The sequence below is a fragment of the Puma concolor genome, chromosome E2, assembly GCF_028749965.1.
Source record: "Puma concolor isolate L17-30 chromosome E2, mPumCon1.1.hap2, whole genome shotgun sequence".
In the NCBI taxonomy this organism is placed as follows: Eukaryota; Metazoa; Chordata; class Mammalia; order Carnivora; family Felidae; genus Puma; species Puma concolor.
Genome location: NC_141681.1, coordinates 52,608,729 through 52,630,532, shown reverse-complemented (window position 1 = coordinate 52,630,532; position 21,804 = coordinate 52,608,729). Strand labels below are relative to the sequence as shown.

Sequence of the window (21,804 nt, the reverse complement as noted above, 5' to 3'; positions counted from 1 at the left end):
TGTAGCCCTCTTACGTGGCGGTTACCTGAACAGTTTAATTGACCAAATTGTTCTCTTTCATTCCCCTGAGAAAACTGAAAGGCTTTCCAACCTTAAAGAGTTTGCACATTCATCTTGGCATTCAGTTCTCAAAAGAAATCTAGAATTAGAACACAAAAGCCTTTGTGGTAGGTAGAGTACGTACCCAGGCTCATTTTATAGACAAGAATTTAAATGAAAATAAATGACTTGTCCAAGGTAACAAAGTTGGTGAGAAGCAAAATGAAAACTGACGGCAGAAAGGGTTCTGTACGTGGCTTGAGGAATCCTAAGAATGAAAGGACTCAAAGACGGCAGAGACTACTTTTTCCTGGTTTCTATCTAAAACATATACCTTTAGGGAGCACCTGGGTGGCTCAAGTCAGTTAAGCGTCTGACTCTTGATTTTGACTCAGGTCATGATCTCACGGTTCATGAGACCGAGCCCTTCGTGAGGCTCTGCGCTGACAGCATAGAACCTACTTGGGATTCTCTCTCTCCCTCTCTCTGCCCACCCCTCACCTCCCTCTCCCTCTCTGCCTCCCCCTGCCCCTGCACTGACTCGAGTACGCGCTCCTCTCAAAAATAAAGTTAAAAAAAACTAATAAAGTAAAATAAAACATAAGATAAAATGTATGCCTTTAATTCAACAAATATTGTGTTCCTACTGACAGGTTCTAGGATATATGCGCCCAGTGGGTTAACAGAATAAATGGGAGAATAGAAAAAAACTCCTGTGGTGCTTCCAAACCTATTTTGCAATTTCTTCCTGCTGTCTGAATATAAACTCCCTCACATTTCAATTGAACCTCAGGTCTTCCAGTATTCTCTCTCATGAAAGAATGACCAGTAAATAAATGTGTGTGTGCAAACGTCTTATTAATTAACAATAAAAACAAGGTAAAAATTTAAATCTCCAAATTATTCCTTATTCAAGATAAAATATGAACTTGGACCATATTCTTAAGAAGTTCTTTCTTATCATAAGATGAAATCTATCTTCCTCGTCTACCTATTCTTGTGTTGAAATGTTTGGTCACACTTCTCTAAGATAAGATCAGGAAAAATCAGGCCACTGACCTTCTAAATTTTTTACTTTCTGGTACAGAAACAGCATGTTCCTTGTTTCACCTGTAAGGGAAGAATTGCTTTTGTTTTAATAAATGGCATATAAACTCTCGCAGGGAGGAAGAGACGTGTTTTGTAGAACTAGTACTCTCAACAGCATGGACACCCAAATATTGGTTGAATGGGAAGGAAAAAGGAAAAATAAAACCTGTTTCCCTGTATCTCTATCCTCTGGAGCTACAAACCTATAGGTTTATTCCTTCTTCTGCTTAATAGCCCTAAATTATTTAAATCTTAAAGAATTTTGGTTCATAGAAGGGAAGATATAACTAATGTCATGTCCATTCTTGATTTTGGCCAAGAAAAAGGGAAAATAATATATGAATGGCTTCTCTTTTTAAAAAAAAAAAATTTAAGTTTATTTATTTTTGAGGCAGAGAGAAAGACAGAGCATGAACAGGGGAAGGGCAGAGAGAGGGAGACACAGAATCCGAAGCAGGCTCCAGGCTCTGAGCTGTCAGCACAGAGCCCGACTCGGGGTTCAAACTCACGGACCACGAGATCATGACCTGAGCCAAAGTCAGATGCTCAAACGACTGAGCCACCAAGTGCCCCTTCTCTCTCTTAAAACAAGCATCGGGGGACGCCCTGCTGAAAAGAGAACTAATGGATTAGCTATGTGATCAGCTACAAAGCAGACTTCAGTTCTCTTCTCTGGGGTACACTCAATTCTTTTTTTTTTTTTTTAATGTTTTATTTTAGTTTTGAGAGAGAGAGAGAGACGGCATGAGTGGGGGAGGAGCAGAGAGAGAGGGAGACACGGAATCCGAAGCAGGCTCCAGGCTCTGAGCTGTCAGCACAGAGCCCGACGCGGGGCTCAAACCCATGAACCATGAGATCATGACGTGAGCCAAAGTCAGACACCTAACCGACTGAGCCACCCAGGCTCTATAAAGTGAGAACTACGGCTCTGAACCATGCTACCTCAGGAACCTACTAGCTGTGTGACCTTGGGCAAGTCCCTTCTAAAAGCCTCAGTTCCCAGGCTACAAAATAAAATACCACCTACCTCAGAGAACTGTTGTGAGGATAGGAGGGGAACACTCTGCAGTCTCCTGGTACACAATAAGCATACTGTTATCAAATACTAATGCAGCTAATAACTAATTCAATTATTATTCTAAGAAAGGGCGACTGCTTTAACCTTCAAAGGAACTAGAATCCAGCAGATATCACTATGACTAATTTCTTGGTTTTCAGCTCAATTTTTCCTTCATGTGTTTATAACACCAAACATAATACAACCATACGGAAGTAAACAAAAAAAAAAACCTTATCCTTTTGTTTAAAAATAGTAGGAAAAAATTTTTACTCAAAATTCTACAACACAGAGATAAATACAAACAGCACTTTGGCATGTTTCTTTTAGTTTTTCCATATATATTTTAAAATAACTGGGATCATACTGTTTATAGTTCTATATCCCACTTTTTTCTCATACTTAATTTTATTTTGTGTGTACTTTCCCATGTCAAGAATTCTCCAAAAAACATCCTTTTTAAATGACTCCGTATTTTTCCATAAAGCAACCATTTCTCTAAGGTTAAAACATTTATTTACTGTTTATTTTTTATACACATCACTAGAGTCAGTATCTCTGTGTACAATCTTGGTCCTCATCTCTATTTCTTGGTCCATACACAATCTGTATGTTGATCAAGGATTTTATGTCACTTAAAACATTGCCAAAATGCTTTTTAGAAAGTTCACACCAGTTTTTGTGTCTGACAGTCCTGATCGCAGTGACTACTACCTATTTCCTTTTAATTCCCAGCAAACAGAGACCCAAAACCTCTGGAATTACAATACAAATGGGGAAGATCTGTTATTAAAAGAATGCTTTCATCACTTGTGGTCATTTGTACCAGGTCACTATTATTCCATTCTCTCTCTCTCTCTTTTTTTATGTTTACCTATTTATGGGGGGGGGGGGGGGGAGGAGCAAACAGAGAGAGGGGGAGAGAATCCCAAGCAGTCTCCGTGCTGTCTGTGCAGTCCAATGTGGGGCTCAGTCTCACGAACACTGAGATCATGACCTGAGCCTAAATCAAGAGTCAGCCAACAAACTTGGAAAAGCTACAAATATCACTCAATACAATTCACTTTCTATATTAACGTCAGGACTTAAATGCCTCTCAAATAATTTTCAACTTATTAAGAAGTGTATGGATAAGGAAATGATGCCCCATTATATGAAAAAGCTGTGTAGACAATATGTAGAAAATTCAGAAATGTAAACTTTAAGTTTTATGTACTTGTCTACACATAAGCTGTACCTTAATTCTTTTAATAAAAAAAAATTTAGAGGGTCTGTACACAAGAAAACATATGTATTCCTTGTATTCACACAGAACATGAAATGCTAACTATTTTAGCTAATGCTGCCATTTTTAAGCCTTTATGGCTGCTGGCTAATGCTGGGCATATGCCAACAGTGGAGACTCACTGCCTGAGCACTGAGAGGACTTTTTCCCTTTTCCTCATTTACCAAAAGTTTTATCTGCATTCCTCTGGTGACTGACCAATCAGAGGAAGAAATCTCCTAGAAGTCAGCAACATTCAAAAAGTATTCAATTATTTCAGGCCATTAGAAATGGTACCACAAAAGCAGCATCCACCACCCTTCTACCTACAAACTTAACGTATCTGGAAAATAAAGACCTAGTGATACTTTTATCACCAACCATTCAAGTACACTAATCCCAGTGAAATAATTCCCTTGAAGTGAAAGCCACTCTAGTTAAAGATGCAGATTTCGAGAATCTAATAATCTTGTATTAATGCAGTACTGGCTTTCATTTGTACACAATCAATTTGCTACTGAACAAAGAATCCTTTTTAATTGCCCATGGCAATTAACGGTAATCATTTTCTTTTGTCTTATTCCTAAGAACTACAGGCTACAATAGATGAAGCCGGGATTTTGACCTTTCTTTTATTTTTTTTTAATTTTTTTTTTTAATTTTTTTTTTCAACGTTTTTTATTTATTTTTCGGACAGAGAGAGACAGAGCATGAACGGGGGAGGGGCAGAGAGAGAGAGGGAGACACAGAATCGCAAACAGGCTCCAGGCTCTGAGCCATCAGCCCAGAGCCCGATGCAGGGCTCGAACTCACGGACCGCGAGATGGTGACCTGGCTGAAGTCGGACGCTTAACCACTGCGCCACCCAGGCGCCCCTGACCTTTCTTTTAAATGGAGACAGGGAGAAGTACAATGCAACCTTTTTTTATTTTTTTTATTTTTTTTTTTATTTTTTACACTTCAGGAAGCTATTACTTGCAGCTAGCCAACATACTTTTACCCCAACATTACTTAATAACTTTTTGAATCGTGTTTTTGAAAAAAGCATTGTAGAGAGTGCCACACAAATAAGGCGCAAGGTGTAGTTTTATCTGTAAGTTTCTAGTTGCCTAGAGTGTTTTCTCTTGAAAATTGTCAATCAGGAACCACTCAGATACTTTCCTACTTACCAAAGAAAATACAGCTTAAAGGAATCATTACATGACCAAACATGTCTTTCTTCTTTCCTTTGGACTACTTTACTTATATACAGTTTTGTTTGTTATACCCGGGTTTGCATCCAGGTCAGAATTCAACCGCTCAACTTTGTCAACATGCTGGCTAGAGTGACAAGCTGGTACTTGGAGCTATAGATTCTTTTTCAAAGTAGTGTGACACAGAACCTACTGTGTGCTCAGTAGTCTCTGAATATGGAAGCCTTTAAAACTGTTAATATGGGGCTGCCTCTCAAATGCAGAAATTTATCAGAATAGTCTATTCAACACTTGCTTCCCTCACCCACTTTATATCATTATATAGAGAGTTAACGGTTCACAACTATAAATTCCTTAAGGGGATGAACTATAGCTTACTCTTACATCCCAGCAACACAAGGCAGACTAATAAAATAAACACGGATTTTAAAATTAGACAGACATAGCTCTCGACTTATTAGCTGTGTAACTCTGGCCAAGACACTTATGACACAGTATGTATATATACATGAGGATTAAATGCTGACCAGGAGGGCATGCCCTCTGAGAGTTTAAAGCCTAAAAATGGCCATTATATTTGGTGCACATCTCTCCACCCACCTACCACGCACATAAAAACAAAAAGGCTTTGGCACCTGTTGGGTTCAATCAACATATATGTAGCAGGGGGCCTACTAGTACAAGGTTATTTTGCTAGGTGTGATGGGAAATAAAAGATACATGAGGGTCCCCACCCTTAAGGAGTTTACTATCGGGAGAAAGGAAACAATTAAGCATCATTAGCTAAAATAAAGCAGAATGGGAACCAATGAGTACAATCCCTTCATCTTTCCAACGAAGAAACCTTAGCCCAGAGAAGTGAAAACGATTTGTCGAAAGTCACACAGCTAGTAAGCAGCAGAGTCAGGGCTAGGACCGGAGTTTCTTCATTATCAACTCAACATTCTTTATGCCATAGGAAGCTGCCTCTCAATTTGTTCAAATTTGCCAAGTGCAAATATTACCATAACGACCATTTTCCAATAATAATGCAGAGACACTAGAAGAACAAAAAAGGTATGAAATACCACAGATACACCATGCAACAGTCACAACTGCCACAAATTTCATAAAATGAAAACGCTCATTTCAATAAAGGAAGATGAAGGAGATAGGCAAGTCTGGCTATTTTCAACTAAAGTAAATACTACTTTCCTGTGATGATGGCTCATGGCTGAAAAGTACCTGGTTCTCTGCTAATATATCAACTTAATGGTGTCTCCCAACCCCAAAGAAGCAAATAAATGAAAATCAGACTGCCAGATGCCGAAAGTTATTTTCAAGAATTCTTCATAGATGAAGCCTCATTAAAGCACTGTATCAAAAATTAAATAAAAATAAACTTTCAGGAAGATGAACATGAATGATTTGTTTGCACTTCTTAATACCAGCAATTCAAGTACTATTCAGACATTGCTATTTGAGAGCCTAGGTCAACAATGACTCAGCTTGAAAGATTCCATATTGCTTTTAAAAGCCGTGTACGGTTTTAAGTTATGTAGTCAATACAATCTGGATGCCACTCTCCCCCAAAATTATAAACTCTAATTTTCACATGAATGGCTGAAAAAGAGATAGTGTTCATGTTTGAAAAAGTATACGACAAAGGCAATCCAATTCGTTTTACTGCATCTCCCAGAGAAAGGGCCCTTCCTTACCCCCCAATTCCAGGCTACAGGATTTGATGTAGGGGAGGGAAAGAGGTGGGGGTGGGATGAAGACCAGCACCGAGAGTCCAGTCCCAATACCAGCTCTAACTTGGTATGTGGTCCAGGACAACAAGAATCTAAAATCAGAGCTGGACAGCACACTAGACTTCAGACTAGGAATGTGAAGCCCAGAGAAGTGAAGTGATCTGTTCACGGTTCCCACTAATTAGGTTAAGGCCTAGACCAGAAGGTCTGCTGCCTGTATTTCCAATACGCCTTCAATTATGACAGGAAGCCTGTCACCATGCCCTGTGCAAGTTCATTTTCCCATCTGTAAATGAGGAGGCTAGACTAGGCACGGGTTTTCAAACTGTGTTGTCCAAACCCAAGGGATTTCTGCTAATCGCTTTCCCTCTTCAAGCAAAGACCCCTCCAAGTTTATGTATTTCATGTAGTGTGAAAAAGAAATTTTACACAACTAGACTAGATGATCAATAAAACGTCACACTGGCTGGGTAAATTAAGACACCCAGGTGGGGAATGACAACAGTCAAGGCAGATCACAGGAAGGCCCTGCAGGTGGCTTAACACCTCTCAGAAGGCCCTCCACCTCGCAGACTGAAGATGAGAGAGCAGAGCCTAGAGGGAGATGGACAAACACTCTCACCTCATCAATCTCCAACTGTATTGACCTCATGTGTCTCCTCATCACATAAGAGACCACAGAAACACCTGAGAGGCTACAGTTTACAGTCATCTGTGAAACCCTCGCTCCTCCCAGATTGTCCTTTGCCAAAAGTTACCATCAGGCCAAAGGATCTGCACGTGGACAACTTCTTCCATGTAACCTGTATCAAGAAGAATGACTTTTCTGATTTTTTTTTTTTATTGTCCTAAATGCTTTGGCCTTAATCGTGCCAAGAAAAAAAGAGAAAATAGGCAAGGGAAGGGAGAAATGGTCAAAAGGATAGTTCAAAAAGAAAAACAGCAAGGGAAGAACTTTGATCAGACTAGTATTACAAGAATTTTCTAGGCACTGCAGGAGACCTTAAAACGTGTTACTAGGCTGAAAACAGTCATCCACCGCCATCTCCTGCTCCCCATCCCATTCCCAACTGGCACATTAACTGTTCCAGAAGGCCAAGGCTACCACCTCAGATTTCTGTAGCACCCAATTCCATCATGAAAGCAAATGCTGACACCGAGGTTGGAGCCTTTGCTACCATCAGAGAAATCTGACAATCTCTGTAACATCAGTTACCAGTTTAGGAAGAAAAATCAGCTTTGTTCTTCTGTCTCTTCTCTTCCTATTACGTAAACTTAGGGTTTGGGCATGGAGAAACTTTCTATGCTGCCAGTGATGTCAAAACTCTGAAACACAAGTTTAACCAATGCTGCACACACAGTTGTTTTCTTAATTAGCTATCACTTCCCCATTAAGAATAAAAAACAACTATTTATACCAACGTGGAAAACAAATTCTAAAATAAATCCAGAGAATGAATCATAATTCACAAGGCCAAAATTAAAAAATGAATGGAAACCAACAGGAAGATGAACCAAATTCAAGTCAATAATGGTGAAGACACATGCTATAGGTAATTAAAATTGCCACACTCTGCTTGGCAGAAAATTTAAGACCTAAGAAGTCAGAAGCTAAAGAACCAAATGGATGTACCATCTAGCCCCCCTCACTGTATCATATACAAATGTCCTAACTTTTGATGAGTCGATAGTCCAATTCTGCAGATAACAGTGAATGCTTTTTTATTTCAAGTGTTCTCGTAGAACTATTTCTAAATAAGTGCTGAAGTAAACAAAGTTTGAGCAGAGCTCAGTTAAGAAATAAAAGTCCTTCCAGTAAATGCTCCTCCACAGCTGGATGGCTGCTTTAATATGCAATTGCCCTAGGCCACAGGGATTAAAAGAAAAAAAAAAATCAGGCTTTTGATTTACTTAAGAAATAAAATAAATAAACCCATAACATGCAAAGGTTCCCGCTCCCAAATTAAGGACGGAAAATGGTTAGATGGCTTTTCTGTAAAACACACCTCTTTCTCTGAGTAAATTTCCTGAACCCCACTCCCAACATAAGCTCACTAAAGAAAAAGCTTGAGAAAAGGTAAAGGTAATAATTTCTCAGGTAATAAGACCAAAAATCCAATCGTATCAGCCAGTTCCTGGCACTCTTTTCTCACTCTACCAAATCAGGTCACTCACAAGGCTTGGGGAATGTCAGGGCCCACCCACAGACTCCTTGTACACCACTGAGTCCCCCACCCCCACCCCGCCCCCCCTCCAGCATGGATCTGCCCAGAGGCATTCAGCTCCGGTGGCTGGGAGCTGCCTGCAACACCAGAGGGCAGAAATCTGAGTGACACTTGGCACTCTCTCTTTCAACAAACAACCACAACGGGCTTTCCAAACTCAGGCCTTAATTATTTTGAAGACCAGGAAGGCAGAACCTTCCTGGGGCAGAGGTGAAAAGAAATAAGCCCACCCTCCCAAAGGTCACACGGCAAACCCGAAGCCATTAGGGAAGGCAAGACTGCAGCTTCTGCAGCCCCAGAGCAGTAAACACCAAATGTAGCCATAACCCCTGGTGGGACTGGGGAGAACTTGAGAACCAGCATTTCCCCAGCCAGAGGTAAAACAAAAATTAGACTGTCATGGGGTGGGGGAGGGGGGGGAGTCAAAAAAGCACACTTGTAAGTTCTCCCAAGGGGTGCTGGGTTGGAGGTGGAGATGGGGAAAGGGTACAACTGTCTCTTTACAATAGCTCAGAGAAGGAGGAAGGGAAAGTAGGAGGGAAAAAAAAAAACAACCTGTGAGCTGCTGCACTCTCCTGTTCTGAAGGACACAAAGCTGCAAAGCCCAGGGATCTGAAGCGGCTAGGGAGTGAGACAGGAGTGAGAAAAATAAAGGTGCGGGGGAGGGTAACGGAAAGAGACCTGCCCCCTCACCACCACGAACCTTGGCAGAAGTAGGGGAAATGGGGCAGACATTCCCAGACTCCGGAGAGCAACAACCAGCCAACCACCCCCCATCTATTCTACCCAGGTCTCACAGGATCCTTGGGGATAAAACCCTGAGGGTCGGGGTGCTGAGTGAATCTTCGGTCTAAACCGCAGTCTAGAGAACCCTGGATCCAACCTAGCCCCTTCCCCTCCAAAGCTGAGTACTGGAGGCTAGAGGAAGACAAGACTGAAACGGGGAGCACTCAGTGGGGATGGGTGGGTCAAGGGTGGGGAGCTGGGAAAAAAGCAAGCCTGACAGGAACCAAACGGGAAGAGAAGGCGCTTGGCAGGACACAAGGGGAAAGAAAAGGTGAGAAAAGTCAAGGTAGAACAGAATCGGGAAACGGGTATCGAAAGAGAGGGGGAGAATCCATCCAACCACTGACATGGCTCCAAGAGGGAGCTGGGGGGTGGGGAGGCAGCCGATGATCAGAAAGAATGGTTGAGAAGACATCTCTACCACTGGGCAGAACTGGGGGAAGAACTCAAGAAGGAGGTAAAAAGCAGGACAAAGGAGAGAGAATACATGAAAGGAGAAATTGGAGGTCGAGGCCTGAATCAAAATGGTGGGGGGAAGAGGAGGTCAGGTGGAAAACTTAAGTATTGAGAGGTAACACGGGTGGGATGCAGTTACAGAGAGACCAGGATTAAAGAGAACCACTCCAAGAGGGGAACAGCAATAGGAAAGTTAAAATGAGTCAAAGAAAAAAAAAAAATAGGGGGGCAAGTGGACAGCTCCAAAAGGGGCAGAGCTGGGAGGAAAATGTTACAGCAGATGGGGCAGAACTAAAAGAGCAGGTGCAAAAAGGATTCGGGGCAGGCCTGCGAGATGCAGCAGAACGGGAAGGAAAGGGGGTGATGGATCAGAGAAGTTATCAAAGATTTAGGGAGGTAAACGGCAAGTCTCAGAAGGGCCAAAATGGAGAGAGGAGAGGACTCAGAGCGAAGAGGAGGCTGGAAGCAGGTCTCAAGCAGAGAAGAACTGAAGGGGAAACAGGTCAAAGAAAGACGGAGCGAATGAATGAGACAGCTCAACAGTGCCAATGAGGAGGTGGGGTGGAAAGGAAACCGCAAGAACACTGGACAGAACTGGGGCCTGCAGGGCAGCACTGAGGCTGCGGACAGGCTGAGTTAGAGAGGTCAGAGAAATGAATGGCAGAAACGAGAGCTGCAGGGTCACAGAAGGGGGAGTAGGCTGCTTCGTGGAAGGCAGAGTCGGGGAAAGCGAGCAGGTAAGAGGGCACAGCAAGATCTGAGATTGGGCAAAGGGCAGATCGGGAAGGTAGAAAGGTCTGGAAGAGTGGGGAAAAGGCGGGGGGGGGGGGGCTCTGAACGGCAAATGGGAGCCAGATCTGCGAAGGGGAAGAGGCAAGCATGGTGCATCCCACTCCGAGAGGGGGCAGGGGACTGAACTGAGGCATGGAAGGGTCGGAGAGGCAAGGGGCATCCGGGAGATGCACGGGGTTCCGCGAGTGGGCAGTAGGGCCCAAGGAGGTGGAATTAAGTCCAAGGAGAAGACCTAGGGTCAGCAGTGCCAAGACGAACAAGGTCTCAGATGGATCTCGAAGGAGGTGGAACTGCAGGTCTTAGAGGGACAGTTCCTGGGGGTGCAAGAGAGGACGGGTAACAGTAGACGGGTCAAAGAAGGGAACAGATCAAGGGTGGTGTGAGTGGAATCGAAGAAGGAGCAGGACGGACACGAATCTCAAAGTGAAGGTCCAGAATTAAGGGATGCAGAAATGCAGAAGGGTCACTGAGGAGGTGGGTCGCTAGAGGACCGCAGAGTCCAGGAGGGGCGAAGGGCACTACTGACGGGCGGAAAAGGGAAGGGGGAGGCGCAGAATTGGGAGAAGAGTGGCTTAAGTGAGGAGGGGGTGGCCGAGGCGGGCACCGAGATCCCAAATGGGTCGGAAGGTGGGGGCAGACGCGGGGACAGCAGGGCTGGGGCGAGCAGGGGCAGGTCCGAAGGGCAAGCGGGCCCCGTGGGCCGGGCCGCTGCGCGAAGCAGCGGGGCCGGCGGGGCCCGGGGGGCTGGGGGGCCGCTCCCTCCCCTCCCCCTCCGGCTCCTCCATTGTTCGCGGGCTCCGGGCCCCGCCGTCCCCGCCTCCCCTTGGACCCCGCAGCGGGGCGGCGCCCGGCCTCGCCGCCGGGGCCCGCGAGCTCGCGCACTCACCAGCTGGGCGCCCTCAGCGCGGCTCCGGCCTCCAGGATCCCAGCAGAGGCGACGGCGGCCCCGGCGCCATGTTCTGCTGCTCCTCGTCCAGCGGCGGCTGAGGCGGCGGCGGCGGCGGCGGCGGCTCCGGCGGCGGGGGGCCGGGCGGACCCTCCCTCGCGGGCTCCCTCCTCCGCCTCCTCCACCTCCTCCTCCCGCCGCGCCGCGGCTCTCCCTCGGGGCGGGGGGGCGGGGAGGGGAAGGGGGGAGGGGCGGGAACCAGGGGGAGGGCGGACCAGCCTCGCTCGCTCGCTCCCTCCCTCCCTCGCAATGGCGGCGGCGGCGCCTCCTTCCTGCGGCCGCCGCTCCCGCCGCGCGCGCCCCTCGCCAAATGCGCGTGCGTGGCACGCGGACCGTTGCAGGAGGATAACGGCCCCTGGGCGCGCGCCGCAAGGGGATAACCGGCGCCAGGCAGGAGATGAGGCGAGGGCGTCTACGCACCCGTGGGGCTCTGTGCCACTACCGCGGCCTCTGGCTGGGAACGGGCGCGGAGGCCATAGTGCGCGTGCGCCCCAAAGAAATGCCGCTACTGCGGTGGCTGCGACGCGAGACGGCACCAGGCAGCCTGCGACCGGGCTGAGGGAACGGGGTGGGCAAGTGCGCGTGCGCGGGAGGGGCTGCCTAGCGCGAGACGGAGGGAGTGGCCCGCGGGAGTCGCGCGCGGCCTTGCGCGCGCCAGAAGCAGCCGATCCCCTCCTTGCGGGGGCTCGTGGAGAAAGCAGGAGGGGAGAGACATGGCCCGGCTTTGGGGGCGGGGGCGAAGGGCGCGATCCCGCTCGCGCGGGACCTGACCAGCCAATGGGAGGCAAGGGGAGGTGGGTTTGCCGCGCAAGCCTCAGCCCCTGGAATAACGGAGGAGGAGAGAGGGAGCGACGTAACGTGGGGCAGCGGGGAGGGGCTGAGGAGCAGAGAAGACACCCAGCGAGGGAGTTGATTGGGGAACACGAGGAGGCGTGGCCCGCCTCACCCCAATCCATGCCGGGCAATTTGTCGTTCCGGAAGAAGGGGCAGGGCTGGGGAGCGCGTGCTCCTTCCCTCGGCGGTGATGAAAATCTGCAGGCAACGCGCTGGTGGATACGAATTGCTTGGGATTCTGTGTTCGACCGATGCCCGGGAGAGGGACGAGGGTACGCTCCTGCGTACAGCCCTGACCTCCAAGTCAGCGTTGTGCAAATGACTGCAAATCAAATGTCAGTTCCGGCCCGTGGAGGGTAACAGTAGTGATGGGAAGGGGGCACTGCGGTAACCCTTGAGTTCTGAACCGAGGAGGGGTTCCTCTGGGATCCCTCCGGAAGTACGCGTCGTGGAAGATGAGCGTTCTGGGCATCCAGTCAGTATTTACGGAATGCATGAAGAAAGGCTGTTTCCTATTGCATTTTGCGTTTCTTTCTTCAGTCTCTTCGTCTACAAAATGGAATAATAATCGTACCTCCCTCATGGGGTTGCTGAGAGAATTAAATGAGCTGTATCGGTTAAGTACTAAAAACTACTGCTTTGCAAACGTTGATAAACAAAATTACATGCACTCAAGTTTTAAAACATCCCATTAAATAAAGGTTTTTTTTGATTACCGATCAGAGTCGTTTCCCTCGACTTTTTTTAACTTGGCATTTTTATGCATATAATCTGATTTTTAATTTTTTTTTTCAACGTTTATTTATTTTTGGGACAGAGAGAGACAGAGCATGAACGGGCGAGGGGCAGAGAGAGAGGGAGACACAGAATCAGAAACAGGCTCCAGGCTCTGAGCCATCAGCCCAGAGCCTGACGCGGGGCTCAAACTCACGGACCGCGAGATCGTGACCTGGCTGAAGTCGGACGCTTAACCGACTGCGCCACCCAGGCGCCCCTATAATCTGATTTTTAGATGTGCATTACTTTCCTTTCATTTTGTTTTGTTTTTCCGAGTTTGTTTAACCAGTCAAGTGCGTGGCCCAGGTTTTCTTTAGGCTGTCATCGCGAACCTTGGTTCCTAAATTATTTTGAGATCATTTGAGGGAACACCGGATCCCCCCACCTCAAATTACTTAATACGTCTTTTTAACTCCCAATGCGATGTTCCAGGTCGTTCCATTCTTGGAAAGACTGTGAACTGACAGCACCCAGAATAGAGAAGACTGGGTTCACTCTGGACCTAGATGTCCTTCTCTCTGTCTTTTGGAGCCTGTCAATTCTACCTTTGTGCTTTGACTCTCAGCTTAAAACCACTTCCTCAGAGCAGCCTCCCAGATTTGGTCTGACTCATCCTTTGATGAAAACAGGTACTTTATGCTAGGTGACATTGTGTTAAACATTTTTTTTTAATTTATCTAGAGAGAGAGAGGGCACCAGCGAGGGAAGGGCAGAGAGAGAGAATCCCAAGCAGGCTCTGCACTATCAGCACAGAACCGTGAGATCATGACCTGCGACTAAACCAAGAGTCGGACGCTTAACTGACTGAGCCACCCAGGTACCCTATACTAGGTGATATTCTAAAGCACGTTAAACATATGAACCCACCTAATCCTCAATATTTTATGAGTAGGTTATACAGTAAAACTTTGGTTTGCAAGCATAATTCATTCAGGAAACATGTTTGCAATCCAAAGCATGTATCAAAGCAAATTTCAAGAACCGCTGGCTCAGTTGTGATCATGTGACATTCAGTATCACATACTACTCACTCGTATTGCAAGACATCGCTCGTTTATCAAGTTAAAATTAGAAATGTTTAGGGGCGCCTGGGTGGCGCAGTCGGTTGAGCGTCCGACTTCAGCCAGGTCACGATCTCGCGGTCCGTGAGTTTGAGCCCCGCGTCGGGCTCTGGGCGGATGGCTCAGAGCCTGGAGCCTGTTTCCGATTCTGTGTCTCCGTCTCTCTCTGCCCCTCCCCCGTTCATGCTCCGTCTCTCTCTGTCCCAAAAATAAATTAAAAAACGTTGAAAAAAAATTGTAAAAAAAAAAGAAACGTTTGCTTGTCTTGCGGAACACTTGCAGAATGAGTTACTCACAATAAAAGGTTTTACGTAGGTGTCATTGTTGTACTAAGCCAAGACCCAGGAAGGTTATACAGCTAGTAAGTGGCAGACTTGAGATTCAAACCCAGATAATGGGGATCAGATGACTACAACTTCTTACTTCTTTATAGCACTCCACCAGGGCTTGAAGTTCTGTATTGGCATCACCATTTTATGTGTGAGCCCTTTGAAGGCAGGGGCTCTCTCTGGCTAGTTCTGCAGTCTGGCAAATGGCCCACAATAAATACTAGTTAATAAATAAATGAATGAATCCCATGCTAAACAAAGGGGATGGCCGAAAAGACACAGTCCTGTCTAAGGACTAACTCTTACCCCTTTTTCAGACGCTAGCTCATATGACCCCCTCTTCCAGGAGGCTCTCCCTAAGACGCAGGCTTGGTCTGGTGCTTCCTCTAGGTTCTCACAGCCCCGTTGGGCCCTTCATCCAATCCCTGACCACCCTGGGTTGTCCCTGCCTGGTAACAGGTCTTTGTCTTCCAGCAGACTGTGAACCCCCTGAGGGCAGGGCCAGGGCTATCTCAGTCACTGTCGACGTCTCCAGCACAGGTCCCAGCACAAGGCAGGGTCTCAGGCAGTGTTTTCCTTGAATGAACAATTGAACTATCAAGGAGGGTCTTCCCAGCTCTGCAATTCTTCCCAGTTTGCCAGAGGGCCGGTGTTAGCAAGCCAACCACAGGAAGCAGGCTTCCCTGGGGGCAGCCGCCCCCTCACTGCCCTGCTAGCCTCCGCTCCAGGATAAATAAACAACCGAGTAAACAATTAGCTGACAGAGAGAGAAGTACCAACTGCTGGCCTGGGCCGCTGCCGAGATTTCCCAAGCATCTCCCAGAGGGGCTCTGAGGGCTGGAACTCAGACCAGCCAGAGAGCCGGAGTAGGTACGAGCCAGGCGGAGCCTGGGGTTCTGGACCCCGCTCGTAGAGATACACAGCCAGAAAAATCCACTAAAGAGTTTTGCAAAGAGGTGAATGTGCTGGCGTATATTCTCTGTACATTCCTCAGAGTCTAAAAAAATCAGACAGAGGGCGGGGACCGGGTCTGCGCTTGACTAAGAAGTCAGTGAGCTCACAGCGCCTCCTACAAACCGAACGGAGGAAGCTGCCGCCAGCTGATGCCGCCGGGAGGACAGAGAGCGGTGAACTCTTCCGCCATTGGTCGGCAGGGCAGCCAATCACAAGGAAGGAACGGGAGGCGGGGATGCTCGGATCCCCGCTCGGATTCACTGCTGGATCCCGTCTCCAGGCCAGCGGTTGAAACGAATTGGTCACGCACTTAAAGGCTCATGGAAGGATGGATAATGAAAGAACCTCTCAATTTCTACAGACTTCAAAAATGGAAATATAACATAGATACGGAGAAGTCCACAAATCACAAGGGTACATACAGCTCCATGAGTAATTCACAAGGAACACACCCGCTGTGGGGCGTTTGGGTGGCTCAGTCCCTTGAGAGGCCAACTCCTGATTCCGGCTCAGGTCCTGATTTCGAGGTGGGTTAGAGTCCCGCGTCTCCGCTCATCACATTGCGGAACCTGCTTTGGATCCTCTGTCTCCCTCTCTCTGCCCCTCCTCTGCTCACGCTTGCTCTCTTTCTCTCTCAAAAACAAATAAACGTTAAAAAATGAAAATACACCCCTGTAACGTTCACCCAGGTAAACAGAATGTGACCAATCTCTCAGAAGCCTCCTGGTGACCCCTTCCAGTCACTCCCTCCCACGAGGAAAATCTTTATCCTGATTTCTATGGCCATAGATCAGTTTCGCCCGTTTTTACACTTTATAAAAACGGAATTATGCAACAAGTGGCCTCTTTTAATCAACCTTGTGAGATTCCTCCAGGATACTGTGTGTACTTATCGATCGTTCATTCTCAATGCTGTGTAGTATTCCACCATGTGGATGAAATACGATGTATGTAGCCATTCTATTGTCGTGAGCATCTAGGTAATTTCCATTTGGGGCTATTATGGGTAGTGCTGCTGTGACAGTCTAGAATACGTCTTTTGGTAAACATACGTATTCATTCCTGCTAGGTATGTACCCAAATGAAATTGCTGGTTACAGGGCGGGCATGTACTCACCTTCCCCAAAGTGAATGTACCAATTTCCATCCCAGGAGTCAGGTGTAAGAATTTCAGCTGTCCCACCTTTTCCGTCTTTTTAATTTAATTTTGGCCATCCTAATGGTTGTTCAATCGTATCCTTTTTAGTCTTAATTTGTCTTCCTCAGTGATTTATGAGGTTGGGCGTCTTTTCATAGGTATAAAGTCCATTTGAATAGCATCTTTGGTGAAGTGCTGTTCAAATATTTTGCCCATAGTTATATATTATAGATATGTTATGTAACAAATATTATATATATTATATAACATATAATATATATAATACATAACAATGGGCAAAGTATATGTTATATAATATATATTATATGTTATATAATGTATATTATGTTATATAATATATATTAAATGTTATATAATATATATTGTATGTTACATAATATATGTTATATAATATATGTTATATAATATATGTTATATGTTATATAATATATATATTATATTGCCCACTGTTATATATTATTTTCTTTAATTATTTAAAATTATGCAATACTACATGAATTTCTTGTCCTTGCAAAAAAATTAAAATACTCTAGATTAGGGGCGCCTGCCTGGGTGGCTCAGTTAGTTGAACTTCAGACTTCAGCTCAAGTCTGATCTCATGGTTCATGAGTTCAAGACCTGCCTCAGGCTCTGTGTGGATGACTCAGAGCCCAGAGCCTGCTTTGTATTCTGTGTCTCCTTTTCTCTGCACTCCCCTCCTCCCCCCCCCCTTAAAAATAAAGAAATATTTTTTAAAAACCTCTAGATAAAATTCAGTTTCCATGGAGAATCTAAACCCATCCCACTTACCTCTCCAGAAATGTGTTTGTTTTGTTTTGTTTTTTTCCCCCAGATCTCTCTACACGCTTACATGAATGTAGCATAGTATAGTGGCTTGAGGCATTGACTCTGGAGCTGGAATGCCTGGACTAGAATCTCAACCCCACCATTTACACTAGCTGTGTGACATTGGGCAAGTTACTCAACTTCTCCGTACCTCAATTTCCTCATCTTTAAAATGGAGTTGATAATATTAATACCTACTGCACGGGGTTCTTTTGAGGTTTCAATAAGCGAATCGCTTAGAAAAATACCTGGAACAGGGATGCTTGGGTGGCTCTGTCAGTTAAGCGTCCAACTCTTGATCTCAGCTCAGGTCTTAATCTCAGGGCCATGAGATCAAGGGCTGGCTCTGTGCTGGGCATGAAGCCTGCTAAAAGAAAGAGAGAGAACTACTTTCTGTCTCTATACATTTGCCTGTTCTAGGTACCTCATGTAAATGAAACCACACATTTGTCCATTTGTGTCTGGTTTATTTCACCCAGCATGATGGTTTCAAGTTTCCTCCACGTTGGTTGGGGGCGTGTATCAGGATTTCATTCCTTTTTAAGGTTGAGTAATGTTTCAGTGTATATATTACATCTTGTTTATCTATTCACCTGTTACTGGACATTTGGATTTGGGGCTATTGTGAATTGTGTTGCTAGGACCATTGATGCACAGGTATTTGAACCCCCTTTTCAGTCATTTGGAATATCTACTTAGACATAAAGTTGCCGTATCACGTAGTAATTCTACATTTAACTTTTTTGTGGAACTGCAAAACTGTTTCCCACAGGGCCTGCACGATTTTACATTCGCAATGTGCGAGTGTTCCAATTTTCCCACATCCTTGCCAACCCTTGTCATTATTGTTTTGGCAGTGGTTGTTTTCTTTTGTTTTTGATAATAGCCATCCTAATGGTTGTGAGGTGGTATCTCGCTGTGGTTTCCATTTGCATTTCCCTGAAGACTAGTGATGTTGAGCATATTTTCCTAGGCTTATTTGCCATTTGTCTCTCTTCTTTGGAGACATTACTCTGGGTATCAGTCTCTTACCAGATAGGGGCTTTGCAAATATTTTCTTCCATTCTATGGGTTGTCTTTTCACTGTCTTGACAGGGTCTTTTGGTGCACAAAAGTTTTTAATTTTGATGCTCAGCTTTTTTTTTTCTTCTTGTGTTGCTTATGCGTTTGGTATCAGATATATCACATAACTTTTAAGAAGAAAAATGTGGGGGCGCCTGGGTGGTTCAGTGGGTTAAGCGTCTGACTCTTGATCTCAGCTCAGATGATCTCAGGATCATGAGTTCAAGCCCCATGTTGGGCGTGGAGCCTATTAAAAAAAACCCAAATGGTGGCAGACATTACCTTAGCCCAGTGACCAAACTCACCAAAAGATCAAACTCAAATGAGACAAACTAGCATCACACGCCCCTCATGAGATACTCTGAGAAGAAACAGGATCATTCCTGTCATATTTCTGCCCCAAAATGTCAAACCTGGATCTCATCATGAGGAAACAGCAGACAAACCCAAATTAAGGGACATTTTGCAATATAACTGAAGTGGACTCTTCAAACTGTTCATGTCTTGGGGTGCCTGGATGGCTCAGTCATTTAAGCTTCTGACTCTTGATTTGGGCTCAGGTCATGATCTCTTGGTGGTGGGATCGAGCCCCGCCTTGGATTCCACATTGAGGGAGAAGCCTGCATAAGATTCTCCCTCCTTCTTCCCCTGCCCCACCCCGTTCACTCTCTTTCTCTCTAAAATAAAATAAAATAAAATAAAATAAAATAAAATAAGGAATTGAAGAAACACAACAGCTGAACATAGGGGAAGGAAGGGAAAATAAGATAAAAGCCTGGAGCCTGTGTCTCCGTCTCTCTCTCCCTGCCCCTCCCCTGCTCACGCTTTGTCTCTCTCTGTCTCTCAAAACTAAATAAACATTGGGGCGCCTGGGTGGCGCAGTCGGTTAAGCGTCCGACTTCAGCCAGGTCACGATCTCGCGGTCCGTGAGTTCAAGCCCCGCGTCAGGCTCTGGGCTGATGGCTCAGAGCCTGGAGCCTGTTTCCGATTCTGTGTCTCCCTCTCTCTCTGCCCCTCCCCCGTTCATGCTCTGTCTCTCTCTGTCCCAAAAATAAATAAACGTTGAAAAAAAAAATTAAAAAAAAAAAACTAAATAAACATTAAAAACATTTTTTTTTAATCGCTCCAATACATACGTACATAGAGTAAATGGGGCACAATGTCAGCTAATCATGAATCTAGGCGAGTAAACACTGGAGTTCGTTGTCCTAATTTTACAACTTTTTTTTTGTAGACATGAAAATTTTCTACACACAAAGCTGGCACAATGAATTTAAGATCAAATGGTACACTGTGGAGATACCTCTCCACAACATCCTTTGTGTCTCCAACAACGTGTCAATGCATACACGTTTCTCTCATTCCTTTTTTTTTCTTTTTTCTCTTTTTTTAATTTGAGAGGGAGAGGGAGAGACAGAGAGAATCTTAAGCAGACTCCAACTCCATGCAGAGCCCCACGTGGGGCTCAATCCCATGACCCTGGGATCATGACCCGAGCTGAACTCAAGCGTCTGATTCGCAACCGACTGAGCCACCCAGGCGCCCCTCTGTCAGCTTAACTACTGCCTGATATTTTGTTATGTAGCTGCACATAAACTAACTGACTTTTCCCCTCACGATGCATATTTTGACTCTTTCCAGTTTTTCCCCAGGGCAAGCATACCGTCACGATCTTGCAAAGGGAAGGATCATTTCAAAATCCATACGAGAGTGGAAGTGTTAGGATTGAGTGGAAGTGTTAGGATTGCTCCTTTCCGTGTCTCTGGAATATCACCTTTAGACTCCAAACCACCCAGGCATGAGATTCCTGAAGGCACAGACAGAATCTGTTCCCCTGCAAACCGCACGAGGGACCCCAGGCCAGAATCATCCAGCTGAACTCCCGAACTCCTGACCCACAGAAACTGTGTGAGATAAAATAATATTTACTGTTTCCTAGGTGGTTTTAAAATTCATGGATACAATGTCCTTTTTCCCCTGCCCGACCGTGAATGTCGTCAGAGTGGGGACAGTGTGTTTTTCTTGATAACTGTTCATTCATTCATTCATTCATTCACTCACTCATTCATCCAGCAAATGTTTTTGGAACACCGGACTCATGCCAGGCACTGAGCTAAGCGCTAGACGTCAAGGCTGGGACTAAGGTGAGCCAGGCAAGGTGTCCAGGGAACAAACCTCAAGTAGGTGCTGACTTTCAGACTCTTGCAAGGGCAGGGTCATCACCTAAGAGTGAGTGCCTTTTTTTTTTTAAGGTTTTATTTATTTATTTATTTAATTTATTTATTTATTTTTGAGAGAGAGTGCGAACAGGGGAGGGGCAGAGAGAGAGGGAGACGGAGAATCCCAGGCAGGCTCCGGGCTGCCAGTGCAGAGCCCCACGTGGGGCTCGAACTCAAGAACCCAAGAGACCATTACCTCCGCTGAAATGGAGAGTCGGACGCTTAACTGACTGAGCCACCCAGGCACTCAAGAGTGCCTCTTTAATTTTATATCCTGGGCACCTTGCTTACCTTCTTTCAATCCCAACCTTCCTAGAGATACAGCAGTGCACCAGATAGAAATGATCCCTAACCTTTTCGTGCCAATGTGTTGGTGCTTCTGCTAATACCACGTTTTGAGTTTACATTGTTCTATGATATGTGTTTTTTTAAATATTTTTATTTCTTTTTGAGAGACAGAGCAAGGGCGGGGTGGGGGGCGGGGAGGGACAGATCAGGGACTCCCAGAACCATGGTACTCAGGCTCCTCTTATGAGGGCTTGTGAGGAATATTCAGAGGGGGGGATTTTAACATTACAATGAAACTGAGGTCACTGTTGAGCACTTTCTGATTCATCCGCACAGGCATCTCATCCACAAATGTTTCTTTCCCCAGTCCAGCAACTCGTTAGTTAATTTCCGAAAGATGAATTTGACAGTTAGGCAGAAGCTCTGGGAGCTTGCTGAGCTTAGGAGGTCAGTCCTGAGTTCAGGGAGTCAGAGGGTCTCCCCACTGATACTATAAAAAATGAAACTTGGGGCACCAGGGTGGCTCAATTGGTTGAGCGTCAGACTCTTGATTTTGGCTCAGGTCCTGATCTCATGGTTAGTGGGATCGAGTCCCTTGTCGGGCTCCATGAGAAGAGCATGGAGACTACTTGGGATTCTCTCTCACACCCTTTCTTTCTCAGTCCCCCTCCACTGCTCTCTCCCTCTCTCTATCTCTGGAATAAATAAATAAACAT

The 21,804-nt window shown here is 45.7% G+C and overlaps 1 protein-coding gene and 1 long non-coding RNA gene across 2 annotated transcripts in view; both read right to left on the bottom strand.

Moving 5' to 3' along the window:
* ARHGAP35 (Rho GTPase activating protein 35) overlaps positions 1-11,661 on the bottom strand; it is a 121,760-nt gene extending 110,099 nt beyond the window's left edge. Inside the window, exon 1 of the mRNA XM_086690198.1 lies at positions 11,521-11,661. The gene's annotated coding sequence lies outside the window, so the exon portion shown is untranslated. The remainder of the gene's footprint in view (positions 1-11,520) is intronic.
* LOC147573689 (uncharacterized) lies at positions 1,498-8,601 on the bottom strand. The gene is made up of 2 exons (XR_015244972.1): positions 4,330-8,601; positions 1,498-4,074 (listed from the first exon to the last, which is right to left on the bottom strand). It is a non-coding gene; the product is annotated as an uncharacterized LOC147573689 (long non-coding RNA).
* Positions 11,662-21,804: the final 10,143 nt, after the last annotated feature.